Source organism: Gouania willdenowi, chromosome 8, assembly GCF_900634775.1.
Source record: "Gouania willdenowi chromosome 8, fGouWil2.1, whole genome shotgun sequence".
Classification (NCBI taxonomy): Eukaryota; Metazoa; Chordata; class Actinopteri; order Blenniiformes; family Gobiesocidae; genus Gouania; species Gouania willdenowi.
In genome coordinates, this window is record NC_041051.1 from 4,427,047 (window position 1) to 4,446,092 (window position 19,046).

A 19,046-nucleotide genomic window follows, 5' to 3' on the forward strand; every position below is an offset into this window, starting at 1 on the left:
GCAACAGGCACGCACACACACTCACAACTCAGCGCTCCATCAGGCAGCACACACACAAATATCCGTCCATCCATATCTATCTATCCATCCATCCATCCATCCAACCATAAATTCATAAATCCATCCATCTTTATCTATCCAACCATCCATCCATCCATAAATCCATCCGTCTATATCTATCCATCCATCCATAAATCCATCCATATATATCTATCTATCCATCCATCCATCCATCCATAAATCCATCCATATATATCTACCCATCTATCCATACATCCATACATCCATCCATCCATTTTCAGAGCTGCTTTGTCAGCACACAAACACATTTCCACACAACCTTCCGTATTACTCCCACATCATTCATTTATTTTGGTTGTCTCTCATCCTCATACTGTTCACATGGTCACATGGGACTATATGTGTGAAAGCATCCTTAGCGTCACTGTTGTATTAGGAATTTTCAGTGATTGGTTGCTACTGTCTCGGGAGAGCAAAGGTGCGCATGTAGCTGTGGGGTGGGGCAGGCAGCGGGGGGTGCGGAGTGTTTACGACAGTGACATAAGTGTTAGGGTTAGGTTTAGGGTAAGGTTTAGGTTTAGTCTTAGTCATGTGACCTAAACTGGCCAAATAGGGGCGCTGCATACAGATAGAATGTCGGTATATTGATACAGCAGCCGTGCGGATAGTCACTGCCTTCTGTCTCGTGATGGTAAATGGCTTTTGCTATGTTGCTGTACTGGCGGCTCTCTCTCAGCGCCCTGTGCCCACGGACTGTGTCCTGCTACTGGTGCAGACGGCTCCTTGTGATGTCTCCGTACCTATCCTCTGTACCCAGCCATGTGCTATTCTCCTTATTTTAACCTCTGTGTCTGTGTGCAGGGTTTGTACGAGGTGGGTGTATTTTTAACTATGTAAATGCACTTTGAGCTACATTTGTTTGAGGGCAGTTATGCTTGAACATATTAAAAAAGCGAATTAGTATAACCAGGGGGTGATTTACTTGCTGCGGTATAACTGTCCGTTTATGTATAGTTTGTCCAGTGAGATGACTGCTTTCTTTCCTTCTGTTATCATTTGCTTACGGATTGGGATTTCTTTCGGGTATTAATCATTAAGTCCAAAGTCTGTTCTTTTTAGCTGTTTTCCTTGATGTTAAACAAGTTCTTTCTGTTTGAAGTGTTCGAATTGGGCGGTAATCAAGCGGGGACGGTTGTTGTTAATGTTTTTTTGTCCTATTCTATGAACGCGGTGGAAGAGGATGTTGTTTACAATGTCTGAGTTGATATTTCATGAAGTCCTTTAGTGTTTGCTCTGGATCGTCGGTGGTGTTTATGAATGCCGGAAAAAAACCAAAGTGTCTCTCATGCTGCTCTCATTTTATTTGTTTAGCATATATAAATGTTACCTTTTGTCTTTGTGTGATTACATCATTGGAATCAGTTTATTTAAAAATATATCACACAAACTGTATTGTTTTGATGCCATAATTTGCCTTAACTCACTATGCATTACATTAATTTTTGAATCGAGAATCGATTTTGAATCAAATCGTGAGACACCCAAAGATTCACATCCCTATTTGTTTGTATGCAAAGCAATTTTTATAAATATTGATTGATTGATTGATTGATTGATTGATTGATTGATTGAATGATTGATTGATTGATTGATTGATTGATTGATTGATTGATTGATTGATTGATTGATTGATTGATTGATTGATTGATTGAATGATTGATTGATTGATTGATTGATTGATTGATAAAGAGAAGTTACATTTTGCTTAGAAACGTCTTCAATTACATCAGCAAAAACACACAGGATTGGCTCTTACAGTTTTTTTTTTATTGCTAACAAGCATTGGTCGTAGTAATTGAAGTCACGTTCAAAACTCCTAACACAGTCTGCATGTCCATCAGACATCTCAGCTCAACAGTTACTCTCATCCCCAAAAGTAACACCTCATACATGTCTCAAAAGAAGCTCATTCAACCACAACACTAGCAAATTGTCTCATAGCTGAGTTTCCATTATAGATTTTTGTAAAATAAAAGTGATCTTTCTAATTGCCGACAAAGTTTAATTGCACTTTGAATGTGTTTCCATTGTTGTTTTGGCAGGAGCCTCATAACTCCCTTGAAATCTCATCCCGCGAGACTTAGCTGCAGGAAGACGGATGCTCCAAACCTCCTTATAACACTCTGTATTCCTTTGTTGTTTCACGTCTAATGTGGCAGTAAAAATGTTGAAGTATAATACAAAGAAATGTCCTGGTCTCCACTTCTGTTCATGTACCGCGCCATGTTTTCTTGGAGAGGGGTGGTCATGTGACCAGTTACGTAACGTTTTGTATTTGCGGAAAAAGTGTTTTCATTGTGCTTTTCAATATTGAAACGTCTGAAATACCTCAGAAGGTGTAAAAACTTTTTTGCAATATTTGAGTGTTTTTTCGAAATTTGGGTGTTTCCATTCCCAGTTTTTATTGAGCTATTTAGATTTTGAACATTTCCCAAGGTAATGGAAACACAGCCACTTAGATGCCTAGTGTCGGCCAAAACCGATAAATGTCGATACTGCGGTGTTTAAACAAGATATTACTTATTTTTTATTGAAAATAAGGTCCTCGAAATTGCCAACATTTTCTCTCATGTGTAGGAACGTTTGTTGTGTGTATTTTGGGAACATGAAAGCGCGGCCCCCCGATTGGTTTAGAGCGGCTCGGAGCCAACAGCGATGGCTTACCTCGGCGTGTAAGTAAGTAACATACGTGTTTCTGTGATCAGGAATGAGGGCAGCAGTGAGAGGCAGGAGAGACAACGAAAAGTTTAATGCTGTAAATGGCATCGGCTTGTTAATAGTTAGTACTTACTGATACGGATTCCAGCCTTATAGTGCCCTATCGAGGCCCCTCCCAATACCAGTATCGGTATCGACACAACACTAATTATTAATATAAGTGTGAAAAAACAATAAGAGAGGATACATTTTGTTTTGAAACGTCTCCAAATACATCAGCAAACACACAAAGCATTGGCTCTTAAACCTTATCATTGATGAAATGGTTTCACTGACGTGGTTTCTGATTGTTCTGTCAGTAAAGCTCGTGTAACAAACTGTTTTACCATCTGCTGGATATTAGTTAGAGGTCTCGGCCCAGTCATAATGAACATAGCAGATATCTCAAACATCATTACACCCAGACAATAATGGGTATCTTTTTCTACGTAGGTCAGATCTCTCCGTCTTTTTGACGAGGCAGACAGACAATAACCTAAAATATCATGTTGCATCGTCAAAACTCCAGTTAAAAATATATCTTCTAATTCATTGGTTGGAACAAAGCCAATCCCGATTGATGTATCGGGCATCCATGTGATACAATTTATTCCAGCATATTACTTAAAGTTGCAGTATGTAGAAACCTTCCTCCGCTTCGAAACCAAAACTGAAACTAAACATTTCTCTCTTTGTGAATGCTCTTACCATAACTTTTTTCTCAATATAGACTAGGAACAAATGTACTTATCTTGTGTTTTTGGAGAGTTTTCTGATGCTTTAGAGACTTTGACATGAATGTACGTATCACTCTGTAGGTACTACCCAGAGTGGCTGCTGCCGTCAGCTCATCCTTGCCAGAGAGTTCACACAGGCGGCTGTGATCTCAGCTGCCGCTCAGGGCAGAGTGACAACCATCACTCCACATCCAGACTGTAAAATGAATTGCGTGTTCTCTTCACCTTAAATTAGCTTCTCTTAGGTTTACACGTAATGTAGGGCCAAACATTGATTTAATCGATCAAATTTTTAAAAAAAAATTCTCACCACGGTTTTTTCAGACTTTTTCGTGTTCAGTACTTGTGGGTTACCATAGCGCGATGTGAGCCAGCCCCCTCTTTGTTTTTTTTGTTCACCCTATGAGTAGGCTATATGTGTACCACAGCCATGTTTAATGTTTTATTCGCTCTATGCTGAGATGCTAAGGGAAGAGTTTATTATTTTTTTAATTGTAATGTTAAATATTATAATATATGTAGTTATCTGATTTCTTAATCAGAAAATTTAAGCTACTGTGAAGTTGCTGTTGCAGTTTTGCTTAAACCTTGAAAATGTTGAATGACAGAGAATCATTTACTATTTATTTTGGGATTTTTCTATGCATTTTAACTCCTGAGGACAATCACAGCAATAAAGTTGCACTTTTGACAATATATCTGATGTCTGCAGTCATTTTTAAGTGTATAGAAAAAAAATAATAATCCAAAATCAAATCGAAACTCAAATTTTTCTTTAAAAAAATCTGAGATTTTCTTTTAGTCAAAATCGCAACAGACCGTTTCCTCGCGAATATGTTTGAGGCTTCAAACTGTTGCCTAATGCTGCAATGGAGACTTCTGCTGGAAGAATTCCACTATTCCACTTTTACTACTGATGGTAAGTGAACTCGGCTGATTTCAGTCGATCTGCCAATAGTAACGGCCAAAACAGCCCATGGAGCACACGTGTTTGTAAAAAGATCTCTGATTGGCTGACATCCAGGGTCACTTTTCTGTGTTTCTAAATGTCTTTTACAGCCAGGAGAAGGAGCAGAGATTCCCTGACCACTCAGAACACTTTAGATTACTATATGCTCAAAGATGATGATGGATTTTTGACCAAATGATGCCAAAAACCTACCTATAGGCCCTCATAATTTAATTTAAATTGTTTCTTCCTCTTGTTTGGTTTATAACAATTTATACGAGGTGATAAAAAAGACTTGAGGGAAAGAAGAAGAACGAGCCTCAGCCAAGTGTTCATCTTGAACCTATAAAGCTTCTTATTAGTATTTAGGTCTTCGATGGTGGAAAACCATCATTAGTGAAGCTTGATTAGGTCATTGCTGTGTTTTTAGTACTGGTGTGTGCGTGTGTGTGTGTGTGTGTGTGTGTGTGTGTGTGTGTGTGTGTGTGTGTCTCCCCTACAGAAAATACTGCAGTCTTGGTCATGCCTGGCTGACTCAGCGCTTGATGAAAGGCACTGATGTGGTTTCTTGCTTTCAGCTGTTTTAAAGTGAGGAGGTTCAGCAAGGCCAAGGCTTTGTTTAGGGACGAAGTCCAATTCAATGAGACAGAGTGTAGCAGTGTGGTAGGTGGTGTTACCCTTAAGGTAATACAGCACAAAGATGGCCTGGGCCCTGAGTAAATGGGGTCGCAGAGAGTCACGTCTCATGTTAAAGCCCCGCAGGCACATCTGGAACACACTCTTATGAATACATGCAATATTACACGGACATTTCTCATCGTCTAAAACAAATAACAGATATTGATCAGTCTTTATCTTTGCAAACAATAGAAAGGTATTGAAGTAACACATCAGCGTGTTTACCTTCCTATTCAGTGGACGAGGCAAAGGCTCCCAGGGGCCCAGTGGCATCAGGCTCCATTCACATGATTTTAATGAGAGTTGAAGGATTCTGAGCGCTGACTCATTGCATACTATCTGCACGGGGCACAGGCCAAAGTTTGCTTGTTAGAAGGATTGGGTTACTTCACTGGTGCCACTGGGGGTTTATCACTGGGATCGTCCTTGTGCTGACAGGAAAAGTCTCTCTTTTAGTCTCTTGCTCCAGGGCACTCCCAACAGATGTTTGTCGGGAGTGGGTTGTGCAAAACTGTAGTTTGCTAATTGTGTCATTTGTGCTGCAGTAGTCATGGCATTTATGCATAGTGCATGCACCATTCATCCCAGCATGGTTGGATGCTCCTCAGTGTTTGCTCGAGGCTTTTAACACAACATAAAGAAGATATATCTTCTTTAGATCAGAGATTTCAAACTCATTTCGCTGCTTGCAGCGCTCTACTACTGTGTTCTGCTAAAGCTAATCAAACTTGTTGTCATTGATATTTTAGCCTTGAAAACACTCGTTTTAATTTTTTTTACCGTACAGTTAAACGTACGAAGGTTAAGTAATAAGTCTTAACTCAGTGTAATCTCCTTTAAACTTCCTTTTTGTCCTTAGCTTAAGCTTAGCTTAAATTTAGCACCTATGGCTTCTCTCTCCTCCCCTCCGCTCTCCTGCCCGGTGTGTCAGATGTTTAGTTACTCCTCGTCCACCTTTAGGGACAATGGTAGTTGCATAAAGTGTAGCGTACTGTTAGATATGGAGGCGAGGATCAACAATCTGGAGAAGCGGTTCCGCACCCCTGATACCAAACCCGAAGTTAGCAAGCAGGACCTAGCCGGTGCGGACCGTGCTAGCTCTAGCTTAGCTTCCCCCCCGGCCAGCAATGACTGGGTTACTGTCCGTGGTAAGCATAGTCGAAGGTCAAAAAGCCGCTCGGGACACCACCATGTTCACGTCTCAAACAGGTTCTCCCCCTCCTGGATAGTCCTCCATGTCGGCACTAATGACTCCCGACGTCGTCAGTTGGAAGCAACCAAAGTGAACATTGAATCAGTTTGTGCTTATGCTAAAACAATGTCGGACTCCGTAATTTTCTCTGGTCCCTTACCAAATCTGACCAGTGATGTCATGTATAGCCGCATGTCATCATTTAACCGCTGGCTATCGAGGTGGTGTCCAGAAAACGAGGTGGGCTTCATTGATAATTGGAGATCCTTCTGGGGAAAACCGAACCTGATAGGAAGAGATGGAATCCATCCTACTTTGGAGGGAGCATCTCTACTATCAGAAAACATGGCACAGTCACTGTTATGACATCTCATGAATGAGACCATGTTACAGAGGGGGAGTCCTCCACGCCCCTCTGCGCTTGCCTTAGGACAGTTTCCCTCCCATTGCTATTATGATAGCTGTGTTCATCGCCATGACAACTGCTGTGATGGTGATGAATATTATTTTATAAAGACGGTGTCTGTCCCCCGACCCAAATTTCACAATGATTTTAACATAAAATCAAATGAAAGAAGTATCAATTCTAAAAATCTGAAAAAAATTTAAATCTCAAATATAGAAACACCAAAACATAAAACCATTAGATGTGCTCTATTAAATATTAGATCACTGAGATCCAAATCTCTACTAGTAAATGACCTTATCTCAGAAAATAACTTTGATTTATTCTGTTTAACTGAAACATGGCTGTATCAAGATGAATATGTTAGTTTAAATGAAGCCACTCCTCCCAGTCATTTAAATACTCATATGCCACGAGACATAGGCCGTGGAGGTGGTGTAGCAGCTATTTATCATTCCTCTCTCCTAATCTATCCTAAACCAAAGGCCAGTTACACTTCCTTTGAAAGCCTGGTTCTAAATTTATCTCATACCAAATCAAAAACCTGCCAGCCAGTCTTATTTGCGATAATTTACCGTCCTCCAGTCCCTTATTCTGAATTTCTATCAGAATTCTCTGAGTTTATATCAAACTTAGTCCTCAGTTCTGATAAAATACTGATAGTAGGAGATTTTAATATCCATGTGGACAAAGATAGTGATAGCCTGAGCTCAGCCTTTATGTCCCTAATAGACTCAGTTGGCTTTTTTCAAACTATTAATGAAGCTACTCATCGTTTAAATCATACTCTTGATCTTGTTCTAACATATGGCCTTGATATTAATGAACTAAAAGTCTACCCTGAAAATCCTCTGCTATCAGATCACTTTTTAATATCTTTTAACATTATATTAGAGGATCTCGCACTGTGCAATAAAATAGTTACGAGTAGAAATCTGTCCAATAGTGCTGTGGCTAAATTTAAAGAGGCCATTCCTGCTGCCTTAAACTCAGTGCACCATCCAATAAATAACTATGATATTAATTATAACCCCTCTCAACTGGATTTGCTTGTCGATAGCTCTGCTAGTCTACTAAAATCCACCTTGGACTCAATTGCCCCATTGAGAGAAAAAATTATTAAACGTCAGAGGAAAGCTCCGTGGTTTAGCTCTGAAACTCACACACTCAAACAAACAACCCGTAAATTAGAGAATGTGGCGCTCCAATAAAACAGAGGAGTCACGAATACTCTGGCAAGAAAGCCATAGTAAATACATGACAGCCTTACGACATAGTCGATCTACATACTATTCCTCACTAATTGAAGAAAATAAAAATAATCCGAGGTACCTTTTCAGCACTGTAGCCAGGCTAACACAAAGTCAGAGCTCTATTGAGCCCATGATTCCTCTAGCCCTCAGCTGTGAGGACTTTATGACATTTTTTAACGATAAAATTCATAAGATTAGAGATAAAATTAGCTACTCCCTGCCTTCACCTGGGCCTGCTGTACCATTAAATGTAAATAGGCCTAACCTAAACTGTTTCACACATATAGGACTTCAGGAACTTAACTCTATTATTTCATCCTCCAAACCATCGAACTGCCTTTCAGATCCGATCCCAACTAAGCTGTTTAAAGAAGTTGTTCCCCTGGTCTGCCCATCTTTGTTGGAGACAATAAATATATCCCTATCAATAGGCTACGTGCTACAGTCCTTTAAAGTAGCTGTAATCAAACCCCTTCTTAAAAAACCTACTCTTGATTCCAGCACTTTAGCAAACTACAGGCCTATATCTAATCTTCCTTTTATTTCAAAGATTCTTGAGAAAGTTGTGGCGGCTCAGCTCTGTGAATTTCTTCAAAACAACAGCCTGTTCGAGGACTTCCAGTCAGGTTTTAGAGCTCAACACAGCACAGAGACTGCTTTAGTTAAAGTAACTAATGATCTACTCTGGGCTTCAGATGAAAGACGACTCTCAGTGCTGGTTTTATTAGATCTTAGTGCAGCTTTTGACACTATAGATCACTATATTCTACTAGAGAGATTAGAGGAATTACTTGGAATCACAGGGACTGCCCTAAACTGGTTTAAGTCCTACCTATCTGATAGGTACCAGTTTGTACACGTGAATAATAAGTCTTCTGTGTACACTAAAGTAAGCTACGGGGTTCCTCAGGGCTCTGTGCTAGGTCCAATCCTCTTCTGTATCTATATGATCCCCCTTGGTAATGTTATGAGAAAATACTCTCTTAACTTTCACTGCTATGCTGATGATACCCAACTGTATGTATCAATGAAGCCAGGTGAGACAAATCAGCTATCTAAACTTGAGGCCTGTCTAAAGGACATTAGGGCCTGGATGGACCAAAATTTTCTTCTTCTTAACTCAGACAAGACTGAGGTCATTGTACTGGGCCCACGACACCTTAGAGAAACCTATGCTAGCCTAACTGCCCTAGATGGCATTACTCTGGCACGAAGCACAACTGTTAGAAACCTTGGGGTTCTATTTGATCAGGATTTATCCTTCAACTCTCACATAAAACAAACTTCAAAAACTGCCTTCTTTCATCTCCGTAACATTGCTAAAATCAGATCTATCCTGTCCCAGGGCGATGCCGAAAAGCTAGTCCATGCTTTTGTTACCTCTAGACTGGATTATTGTAATTCTCTTTTAGCAGGCTGCCCAAGCAAGTCGCTTAAGACACTTCATCTGGTTCAAAATGCTGCAGCACGTGTACTGACTAAAACTAGGAGAAGAGATCACATTACTCCTGTATTAGCCTCTCTGCATTGGCTTCCCATAAAATATAGAATAGAATTCAAGATTCTTCTTCTCACTTATAAAGCCCTAAACGAACAGGCACCAGTCTATCTCAAGGAGCTTGTAGTGCCATACAATCCCCCCAGAACACTACGCTCTCAAAATGCTGGCCTACTCGTTGTTCCATTTGTCTCTAGAAGTAGTATAGGAGGAAGAGCTTTCAGTTATCAGGCCCCACTTCTCTGGAACCATCTACCAACCCTGGTTCGGGGAGCAGACACCCTCTCTACCTTTAAGGTTAGGCTCAAAACATTCCTCTTTGGTAAAGCTATTAGTTAGGAACCAGCTCATAGCTCATAGTTAAGATGCAATAGGCATAGACTGCCGGTGGGGGTCTGGCATGCTCGGTTGGAGAGGGCGTTAAGAGAGAGGTCATTTAGGTTAGAGAGGGACCGGAGAGGGTCCCATTCCTCTCTCTAACACTCCCTCTATGTCTGCTTCTTCCCTTGTGTGTTTGCTCCTGTACTCCTTCTGGCTTTTGTCTTGCAGGTCCGTGGGATCCTTAGTGTGGAGTTACAGAGTCTCAGCGGCTCTGTCTCCACCCTTTCCTCTGCACACACCCAACACAGCATAACGCTGTTCATCATAGGAATGGGATCCACACAAGGTTCCTGCTGCTTAACAGAAGGTTTTCCTTGCCGCCATGATGAATTCATGTTGGGTGTGGGATACATATGTATGTGTATATACGTATATATGCATAGGTGTGTATCCATAAAATGAAGAGTCCGTCCTTAAGACTGCTCTACTGTAAAGTGTCTTGAGATACCATTGGTTATGATTTGGCGCTATACAAATAAAAGATTGATTGATTGATTGATTGATTTCAGTTCAGGGGCCAAATACTAAAATGGGGCTGCAGAGGTGGGGAATCCAACAATTTCAACACAAGTGCTACTTTGCATTTCCATGTATAAATAATATAAAAGCATGTTTGTAGAACTTTCTGAAACTGTGAGCTACTTCATAGGTATACTGTGTATTTTTGTTTGAAAAGCATTTTTTAAATACCAAATGTTCACAGTTTCACTGAAATTAGAGGTTCAGATAATAACGAAGGCTAGCAGTAACTTAAAAGGTAAGAAATGTTTAAGTTTCAACAAGCAACACTTTATTTCTCCTCATTTATGCATTTTCATTACATTTCATAGGCAATTATCATCTTCCTATTTTCCTAGCTACTAAAAAGCTACTTTTAACTGATCGTATAACATAACATTATTGTAAAATGTAACAAATATGTCATATTTTACAAAAATCAACCTTGCGTTTTTCAAAATATGTCTTCTATATCATATCAAAATATCACAAAAGTACTTTACTTTATATTGTATTAAAAACATTTTTAAAAAAAATAAAATACTGCTGCACCTGATAAAGTTTTAGCATTAAATTAACCATCTTTAAATGTTTATTTTCACCGAAACATTGTGACAAATATTTTACACCGTTGTGAGACAGGTTAGTTTTACTCTACTGATGATGTGTTGTTGCAATAGTAATGCTATAAATGTTTATTTTCACTTTCTCAAAAAAGTTAATAAATGTTTGCCAATTTTGAAAGAATTTGCCAGTCAAACCTTTCTTGGAATATCTAATCTTTTCAACTTTCAGAAAAGACGTGACCTCATTTATCCAATGGGTATAGGATGGGGAACTTGTTAACTTCCAATGCATGAGGAGATGCCGTTTGGCAATGAGAGACGTGAATGCTAAAAACTGCAGGTGAAGAGCTGAATAGTTGGGATAGTTCTCGGGAATACCGAAAATAGCCACATGAGAAGAAACATCAACATTTTTTGACAGCACTTTGGACATGGTACTATAGGTAAATAGATTTGCCAAAATGTATTTAGAGTTGGACAGGAGAAAAACAAGATTACAGGGCAATACGCCACACCTATGACAAATGTCTATGGTAGTTGGGAAAATTTGAGCAAGCAGGTGCAGCAATATTTAACTCTACTAAGTAATATCCACATGTCATATGTATATATGTATATATTTGTGTTTGCTCCTAAAGGCTCCTCACATAGTCTATGTGGACTACCTGGTGCCTGCGGGCACCGTGTTGGGGACCCCTGGTTTAGAGTATATAACGCACTGTATGGGGTGCCAAGTGTAAAAATGTTGTATGAAATTTGTAGCTAACACGTTTTCATTATTTATTTCACTTTTCTCATATTTAGCACATTTTCCTACATTTAACACAACATTTAACCACATATATAGAGGTAAAAAAAAAGCATTAAATCTAAATATTTAAATCTAAATCTAAATGGTATATGTTATATCTAAATGTTAAATTTATATCTAAATTTTAAATCTATATCTAAATGTTTAAATCTAAATCTTATATATCATATCTAAATGTTAAATCTAAATGTTAAATCTAAATCTAAATGTTAAATGTCAAACTTAAATGTTTCGAACATGTGCTAACTGACCCCACCCCTTGTAACCTCAACCAATACAGTAACAGAGACACACACAGCCGATCCCACCTCACCGATGCCTGCCTGGGTGATTATGGCTGGTTCTCTCCGTGCGGTGGAGATCGAGCGCGCTGTCATGGCAGGTGGACGAGCTGCCCTTCACAGTACACTCCCGCAACACAAAAGTGCAACACAGTTATTAAAATGTATGTTAAATGTATTTTTATCTTGCTGCTGTAGTTTAATGTCGTTAATGACGGCTTTTGATTTGTGTGTTTTGGGAGTTATTTTGTGTATTATGTTAGGGTTTATATTCCTTCCAACTTCTTGAAATGCAATTTTTGGGGGATTTCTTTTGGGGGCCGTAAAAAATTAGACCAATGGCCACATGTGGCCCCCGGGCCGCCAGTTGCTGTTGTCTGTTATAATATAATTATACTGTTGTCTCCTTGAAAACAACCCTGTGTTCTGACTTTTAATTCCTTGCCTTCTTCATATCATGACAATAAAATTATAGTTGTGTATTTCCTTTTAAAATGCTAAATCCTCTCAGAAAAACATTAACCTATAGGTTACATCTAAACCCGGCTAAGAGCCAATGTTTCTAACCTCTGCTTCTACAAGCAGCCTTCAGGCTTAGCACGGTGCAATTTTCCTTTCAAACAGATATGAACAACTTGTAAAATGTGTGTAAATTGTACACTTCAATGTTTCCCACATTTGAAATTGTCTGCAATGCAGTAGCAGAGCAGGGCTCTAACAACAGGGCTAAGTGGATTGTTTTTTATGCTTTTTGACGAGGGTGGCAAACTCATTTTTGCTCAGGGGCCAAATAAATTTGGTCTGATCTCAAGTGGGCCCCTGATTTTAGGTGGGAAAAAGAGCAATTTTAACAACACTAGTTTGCATTTCCAAGTATAACTGATAAATTTGTATTGGATACAACTACGATATCAAAGCAACAGATATGAGTGCTGAATCTTCTCTGGAAAATTTCTAGAAAGTTATGACATTTTTTTGTCTTTTTTGTGTAATTTAGGACAACTTTGTAAGAAATTGCAGGATTTAGAAGACTAGAGCATGTTTTGACTATTATTATTTGATTGCATTTTTAAAAAATGACATGCAGTCATGTGATTAAGGCACGGGAAAATAGTGAACCCCTGCAAATACTGTGGAGTTTCATTAAATGTGTGAATATGGAGGGACTGATAATGCTTTGTGTTTTCTATGTCATTTTTACTTCCTCCTGCAGGCCGATTTGGATACTGTAAATGGCTGCATTTGGCACCCAGGCCTTGAGTTTGACATACTACTGTATGTGTTTTACAGGATCCCTGAAGTCATAGAAACTAGTCATGCAAGATTTGTTGAAACAAAAAGGTACCACGAGATTATGCTCTATAATTACTTTATATATTTTAATCACCTAAGACGGACAGTTGAGGTGTTGTAGAGTAAAGTAGTTACTACTGCTGCGTTGATTGGGATTAATTCATTTCAGAAAAATAAAAAAAACTAACTTTTTTGCACTCCAAACAGCGCGGAACCTTTCTCATTTCACAAGTTCCTGGTATACCATAACACTGATGCACAGACCAAGAGATTGGAAAACCAGAAGAAAAGTCATTCCTGTGTTTCGTGGATGTTAATTTTAGTTTTTTTTTTAAAAACACTGGATGGAAAACAAAAGCCCAGTTGTGTGGAAATTGTGCAAGAAAGAGTTTCCTGATCACCGGAGCTCTGCAGCCCCCGCTACCACCTCAATGCTAAACATGTAGCACACACAACGACAAATAGTACACGCACATCCGCGCACACGAAGAGACAGACGTGGATACATACACTATGTGTCTGTAAATACACACACAGCTTGTTGAACCCTCTGATTAGTCCAGAATCTGTTATTTATAAAAGCACAGAGTGAAAAACCCCACCGCAGTTCCACGTTAGAGCTGTCAATCATTGCTCACTAACGGCTGTGATTGGAGGAAAACAAGTCCCTCCTCCCACCTTTTATAGGAGGGGTGGGGCCAACAGTGAAAGTTAGCGATGTACAATAGCAAAATTCAATTGCAATAAAAGCGTTCAACCCATAGAGGGCAGTAAATCTGACATTTTACAGCTAGATATGCAAAATAAAAATAATTTAACTAAAATGATAAAAGGTGGTCTAGGATTAATTAACAAAACTACTTAATACCCAAATAAATATGTATTCAGCAGAATGAAGTGGGTTTGGGGTTTAGTTTCTCTTTAACACAGGTGTAACTATCGACAGTGAAACCGCTGCAGTGCACCAGGGAAGGAAGAAAAAAAAGCGCCAGATATGCCCGTTTTTGTGAATGGAATGTAAATGCTTGGGGCGCGTCGGTAAGGTAATGCTTAGTGGCTTGTATGGGAGGGGAAATTACAATTTGTCCAATCACCTTGACACCTGTCAGTCATGATGACTATTCAACACGAGGAAAAAAAAGCGGCGTGCAAAAAAGGAAGTAAAGAAAGTAGCCAGATGAGAGTAAAGCTAAAATGACCAAGTTAGACAAGTTCTTTACTCAAACCCAGGGAACTGTTTGCATCTCATCTAAGGTTTACCGTAGCTTGCCAGTTAGCTCCACTGAAGACTAAAGCAGACATCATCTACACTACCGCCACATCTTGCTTTGCTGAGCGGCCAGAAGGAGAGATTTCTCCGCCACCACAGCCTCAGAGGTTGGACTCTGTTGTGCCGGTTCCAGTGGACCTGTTGCGGCAATTATTCTGCTCTACTAATTTTACTATACGAGTACAACTTTACTCTACCTCCTGATAAGATAAGATAAGATAATCCTTTATTGATCTCACAATGGAGAAATTCACTTGTTACATTTGTGCAGAATATAGAAGAAATGTGCAGACAGTTAAATAGTAAAAAGAGGTATCTTATGTACAGTAAGTAAAAGCAAACATATTGAGGGGATGTAGTTATAACAATTAGGAAATAAGAATAAATACAAATGGAATAAAACAGACTATACAAACTAGAGTATCTACGTAGGTGCAAAGTTTAGAGTTCTAGTGCAGGTTGTCAGTAAGTGACGCTGGTACAGGGAATAAAGTGGCGCTGATACGGAGATTATTGCATGTAGTTTTAGCAAAGGGGGTTATTGCACATGTTACTTTAGGGTCTTGTTGTACAGTCTGACAGCAGTGGGGATGAAGGCCTTGCGGTAGCGCTTATTCTTGCACTGAGGGTGTCTCAGTCTACCACTGAAAGAGCTGCTCAGCTCCTCCACAGTCCCGTGCAGTGGGTGGGAGGTGTTGTCCATGATGGATGTGAGCTTGGCTAATACCCTCCTGTTCCTCACCTCCTCCACAGAGTCCAGGGGGCAGCCCAGGATGGAGCTGGCCCTCCTGACCAGCTTGTTCAGTCTGTTCTTGTCCCGCTCTGTGCTGCCCGAGGCCCAGCACACGGCAGCGTAGTAGATAGCAGAGGCTACCACAGAGTCATAAAAAGTCCTGAGCAGAGGCCTGCTCACTCCGAAGGACCTCAGTCTCCTCAGAAGGTGGAGGTGACTTTGGCCCTTCTTGTACAGGGCGTTGATGTTGTGGGACCAGTCGAGTTTATTGTTAAGGTGAACACCCAGGTACTTGAAGCTGTCCACCACCTCGATGTCCTCCCCCTGGATATTCAGTGGTGAGTGTGGTAGTGACCTCCTCCTGAAGTCGGTCACCATCTCCATCGTCTTACTGGTGTTCAAGCATAGGTGGTTGCGCTCACACCAGTCCAGTCGCCTCAGCTCTCTGCTCACCTGTTCCGGTGTGATGGAGAGGGGGGAGTAAGGGGGAGACTGGGGTGGACTGCCGGGGGTGGGGCAGGTGCTGGAGGAATTCCTTATGGTGGGGGCTGAAGACGTGGGTGCAGGGGGGCTGGAGGCAGGTGAAGGTAGTCGGGGGTAGGACAAAAAGCTAGCCGTAAGATGAGCTTTTAATGAGTGAGTACAAGTCTCTTTGTTTTGAAGTGGGATTCAAACCAATAGCAATGCACTTGTAACCTACTATTTGTGAAATATTTGCACCTAATTTATTACATACAATGCCATAGTTCACCTGTTCTCAAGATGGCTGTGTAAGAGCAAATCTTGTAATAAGACGGAACCTTATCTCAGTGTTTGTGTGTGTGTGTGTGCGTGCGTGCGTGCGTGTGTGTGTGCATGCGTGCGTAGAGTGCGTAGAGTGGGGCACAACATGTTTTTTTGCATCGCAGCCTATCACCATGATGTTACACCACTGCTCTTTAAATTCTTTTATTGTTTTTTTCTGGATTCAATCATATACCAAAATCCATTTACATTGGGAAAATGTTGCTTCCTGTGTCAAATATTGTTGTGTGATATTCAGTGCAGCGTGAAAGCTTTTGCAGTCTATTCTTTCTGCAGCTCCAGCAGAATTCAACGTGAAATAAGTCCTTCCAACGCCCACGAGGTACAGCGTATCTGCATTGTACTTTCTGTCCTTGACTCTAGTCTGTGATCAAACATCTTGACTTTATGTATAACATCTCTTCCTCTGCGTCTCAGTTTCGTCTCTCTATCATTTCATCAGATCTGTCGAGCAGCTTTTCCTTCCTGTTTCCTGGAACACATTCCGTCCTCTCTATCCCATTATCCTTCGTCCAATATATCATCCTTCTTAAAGGCAGCCAAAAATACAGAAGAGGGAGAAACGCTTTGTATTCTGCAGCAGCTCTGTGATGTGAGTGCAAACAGGAGATGTGGTACTGGGGTGGGCAGCAGGTGGTAAAAGTCACAGTTTGAAGACTACTTAAAGGTCCAGTATTATGCTGTTTTTCACACATTTCCATTTGTTCTAAGAACCCCAACAACATAGTATTTGAGCTTTATTTTCCCAAACTCACCTGTTTTCTGGAGCTTTAGCCTCTGAAAAGTCACTTTCATGACTCTTCTAAAAACAGGCTGTTTTGGGGCCTTCATACATATTCATGAGTGGGTGTGTTTCTTTTGCTATCCACACATTCTTATTATTGTTTTCAGCCAAAAAACTGCACATTACAGTAAAACACATGGATATTAAAGTGGACATATTAAGAAAAATCCAGTTTTACAGTCTTTTTGAACACAAATGAGGTAACTTGAGTGTCCACACGGCACACAAAATATGAAATAAAACCATCCAGTCGTTTGTTTGTGGTCTGTGTAAGTCTTACAACACAGAGAAAATTGCTCAGTTTAAAATTTTACACATTTGTGATATCACACATGGACTCCACCCCCAACCTGTTGAAAACTTTTGCAAAAGTCCGCCATTGTTTTTCTCGCTAGCGAAGGAGTGATGGCTACCGGTAAAACTACAGTAAATACAGAACTTGCCTGCTGCCGGTGCCGCGCCTCTGCAGTGAACGTACACTTTAGTGTAAGCACTATTTGTTCATGCTTGTGGTACGGCGCATTGGCAAATCTGTTATAATTGCCTCATTTCGCTGATCTGACGTGTTTGTGTCACAACGTGATGCAGCGGTTAGAGAAAAATAAATGATTATCACCATAAATGCACTGTAGTTAGAAGCGAAAAGGAGGAGGAGAAAGTGACAGCAGCTTAACAATCCGGTGAGAGTTTGAGTGACTGCTGCTGCTGTGACCCTAAGCACTGAGACAGACTCACTTACAGTGTTTTACTGTAATGTGCAGTTTTTTGGCTGAAAACAATAACAACAGTGAGTGTGTGTGTGTGTGTGTTTCAAACACCCACTGGAGTGTTAAACTGCTAAGTCACTTTCTTGTCATCCTCACCCCTTCTGACAACATGAATAGTCCATTTAAGATGATAGTCCACTGTTTCGTCCAATCGCTGCATCGCATTGTGTCAAAGGCGATGCGCGTCAATGTAACGGCTAATAAAAATGGAACTGATTGTGAGCGCTCACACTGCACTTCGGATAATCTATATACTGGATTATCTACAGTATATACTGAACGTAAATATATTATCTGTATATAAATGGACTAGTGGTTAAGGGAGCAGGCTTGTAATGGTCGGCTCACTGGTTCCAATCTCCCTGGTCCATCACTGTGGGATGTTGATCAGTCCCTTATATTAACATTAACTGCTCCCTGGGTGCTACACCGTGGCTACCCACTGCTCCTCATGGAGGGGTTAAATACAGAGAACACATTTCGTGTATGTAGCTTTAACAAAACGGACTTTCAGCTCATTCTCATCGGTGGGACCTGTGTAAAAAGGGCCAGTGATTTCTGCTTTCTCGGAGTCCACATCAAGGAGAAGCTGACCTGGAATAAGAACACTACACAGCTGGTAAAGAAAGCACAAAAAACTCCTCAGGAAGAACAACATTAGCCAGAGACTGCTTATGTCTTTTTACCACTCCACCATGGAGAGCATCCTCACATAGTGCCTCTGTTCGTGGTTTAACGGCTGCACAGTGGCAAACAGGAAAGAAATCCAGAGGGTCAACAAAATGGCTGAGTCATCGGGTGCCCTCTGCCCACACTGGAGGACCTTCATGGTTCTCACTGCCTCAGAAGAGCCAATACCATCCCGAAGGGCTCCTACAGTACCACCCGAGCCACTTCCTGTTTGAGCTACTGCCATTGGGCAGACCGTACAGGGCCATCAAAACCAGGACCAACAGACTGAAAAACAGCTTCTTTCCAACTGTTGTAAAAGCCTAAATAACAAGTGTCTTTTTCACTGAATGGCCTGCACCTTACTTTTCATTGTACTTGTTGTAATGACAATAAAGTATATATATTCTATATTAAACCGCAGTGTTTGTTTTAGCTGTGAGGTAGTTTGAGAGGGAGGAGCTCACATTTGTATAAGGTAGAAGGAGCCAGGATTGTCAGGAGGAGGAGTTTCCATCTTATGACATAATATTGGGGCAAAACTCGCCCGTTTGGAGCTTACTTTTTACAAAATGTGGAATTACAAGGGAGGGAGGAAACAGATCGTTTTAAACTTTGGCCCTCTGAATGAGGCTAAATAAATGTATATCACTGTAACAAAACCATTATAAAGTGAATAATTCATAATACTGCCCCCT

General features: G+C 40.5%; 1 protein-coding gene and 1 long non-coding RNA gene across 2 annotated transcripts in view; one reads left to right on the plus strand and one right to left on the minus strand.

The window, feature by feature from the left end:
- The window catches only part of LOC114468740 (parvalbumin-7-like), a 113,898-nt gene that overhangs the window by 57,889 nt on the left and 36,963 nt on the right, over nt 1-19,046 (minus strand). The gene's annotated exons all lie outside the window — the stretch shown is intronic.
- LOC114468741 (uncharacterized) lies at nt 341-15,815 on the plus strand. The gene is made up of 4 exons (XR_003674671.1): nt 341-556; nt 6,728-6,734; nt 8,597-8,599; nt 15,806-15,815. It is a non-coding gene; the product is annotated as an uncharacterized LOC114468741 (long non-coding RNA).